The sequence below is a fragment of the Gastrolobium bilobum genome, unplaced genomic scaffold (assembly GCF_033153095.1).
Source record: "Gastrolobium bilobum isolate Gb01-03AN ecotype WA unplaced genomic scaffold, APGP_CSIRO_Gbil_v1 utg37764, whole genome shotgun sequence".
In the NCBI taxonomy this organism is placed as follows: Eukaryota; Viridiplantae; Streptophyta; class Magnoliopsida; order Fabales; family Fabaceae; genus Gastrolobium; species Gastrolobium bilobum.
Window position 1 is genome coordinate 70,287 of NW_026899900.1, and position 2,745 is coordinate 73,031.

Here is a 2,745-nt window from a genome sequence, read left to right on the forward strand (position 1 = left end):
TGATTCAATGGAACTCAAGTGTGAATTTATGAATGGTTAATTAGATATTTTGTTTATCTCTTATGTGATTGTATGAAGTTATCTTGATTAATTCTTCATGTTAAAGGAATAGTGTAGAACATACATGTTTACATTGTTTTTATTTTTGACAACTTCATCATCAGTGTTCTAGTAGTCAAGACATCGATGCTAGGATTTTGATGTGATCTTAAGACCTTAGTAATTAATGCATGTATTAAGAAGGGAATCACCAAGACATTGGGGTTTCTTATTAATGTATCAATCAGGGTAGTAAGACATTACATCTTGATGATAAGAAAAAGGTTAATCAACATCACATAGTAGGTAATTCATTATGGAAATTGGTTCATCCATAAATTCATGCTTGAGGGAAATTGACATCTGACTACTTGTTTAAATTATAATCACATTCTATTTGTTCATCTAGTTTTTATGCAATTCAAATTAAATTTCTGGTGACAAGAAATCAATGCAAATGAACTTTTGGTTGATTCAACTTAAGTATATATGGTTAGTCAGTGCTTGAACACAAATCCTCGTGGGAACGATCTTTACTCATCATTTTATTACTTGTGTGACTAGTACACTTGCTAAATTTCACAACAAGTTTTTGGCGCCGTTGCCGGGGATTTGTTCTTCAACATTGACAGACACCATTAATATTTGAGATTGAATCTTTTATGTTTCAGCAATTTAAATTTATGTGTGAATTTTTGTTCTTTCTGGTCCAGAGCGCTAAAACGTTCAGACGTGACTGTTTTAGCGCAATGCTACGCACATCAATGTGCACATGTCTCTAGAGACCAGCACTAAAACGCTTGATTTCAACGTTTTAGCGCTGGTCCACTTATATGATTTTCGGTTATCTCATATGTTTCACACACACTCACATGTCTCTACATTAGTTTCTGCTATTTTCATTTTTTAGTTTCTTTTAGTTTTATTTTGCTATTAGTTTACTTTTGTAATTCAGTTTAGTACATTGGGATATTCACTGTTTTTGCATGATGCACATTGCGATAGTACTGATGCTATTGATTTATATATGAATGTGTTTCAGTGATCAATTGCTGTTTTAGATTTAAATTAGTTGCTGGGGACAATAACATTTAAATCTGGGAATTGGGTGTGATTGAATGACATGCAAACTTCATGGAGATGTCACACAAATTGATGAGCCAAAACAGGGAAATATCTCAATCTTTTTCTTTTCTAAGTTTGCTTGTGTGATTTGGTTTTTTAGTTTTGATACGGAATTTGGATTTCAGTTTTGATATGGAACTCCATGAGGATTGGACTGATCAGAGTTTTAGATGATTGGTCAAATTAAGGATACAATCTTTTACCTTGCATGTTGAGCAAAAAAATGAAATGATTGCATGACTCATTCAATGTGTAAGAGTAGAGAGATTAGTTTTGATGCATAGAGAGAAAGTTAAGCATGCACTCTGAACTGTGAGGAAATTGAGCCTATACAAAAAAATTTGTTCTGAGAGCACTTCACTGTATGAATAACTCTAGAACTTGCCCTATTTCTTGCTTGAAATGGTTGATGATGTGTAGGGTAGAAATGATTGAGGCACTTCCTTCTTGAATCAGAAAGTTTAAATGACCAACCTTAATATTTCCATTGCATGAAACCCTTGAGCTTAAGCCTATTTGTCTATTAAACCAAGAACCTACATTCATTCCAATCCTTCAGATTAAAAGGTTCAGATAAGTGATAATGGATGAAAAGTTCTGTTGGGAGAAAAGTGTTTTCTGTAATGAATGAATGCACAAAGTGTTACAAGTGTTGGAGATATAGAAAAGAAGGAAGAAAAAGAAAGGGGATTAAAGACACAAAGTGTCTGAAAGAAAAAGAAGGGAGAAAAAGAATTTTTTTTGTTAAAGACACAAAGTGTCAGGAAGAAAAGGAAGAAGAAAAGTTCAAAAGAAAAGCACAAGGAATGAAAAGGAAGAAAGATTGGGGAATTATGAAGAATAAGATAAATACTGTGATCTCCCCTCATATAAGATAAAGCACAAGGAATTTCACAATAGCAAGACTCAAAGCGGAGATCACTGCTTTTGAACAAAAGGAAAGCGAATCTTTTTACGAGGCTTGGGAACGATTCAAAGGATCACTCAGGAAGTGTCCTCAACATGGAATTGAAGCATGGGAGAAAGAAAGAATCTTTTTCCAAGGGATGACATCCAACACAAGAACACTGGTTAATGCTGCTGCAGGAGGCTCCCTTAAAACAAAAACTCCAGAGGAAGAGCTAGAATTGTTGGAATCCTTAGCTTCTCCAGAATTTGACAATGCCCCTGCCCCAGTTGGACAAAGAAGAGCAGGAATTATGAAGCTTGAAGGCTATGATGCACTCTTAGCCCAAAATGAACAAATGCTACAAATGCACAAGAAACAACAAGAACAATTAGATGCTCTTAATAAAAAATGTAATCTTTCTCAAGTTTCTTCTGTTAATAATTCTAATATTAAATGTGGTATTTGTGAAGAGGCTCATGCGACTGAGGATTGTGACTACATAAGAACAACTGAAAAGCCAGCAGCAGAGGTCAATGGAGTCTGGTATGATCAAAAGAACCAGAACAATCCAGGAAGGAATCAATATGGTAATCAAGGGTGGAAAAATCCTAACCAACACCCTGGGTTTAGTTACAAAACAAATCTTCAACTGAATCCTCCTATGCCATTGCAACAACAACCTCAAGGCACCA

The 2,745-nt window shown here is 34.7% G+C and overlaps 1 non-coding gene across 1 annotated transcript; it reads right to left on the reverse strand.

The window, feature by feature from the left end:
- Nucleotides 1-2,066: 2,066 nt before the first annotated feature.
- On the reverse strand, nt 2,067-2,173 carry LOC133294123 (small nucleolar RNA R71). Its single transcript, XR_009749150.1, has one exon. It is a non-coding gene; the product is annotated as a small nucleolar RNA R71 (small nucleolar RNA).
- Between the last annotated feature and the right edge of the window lie 572 nt (nt 2,174-2,745).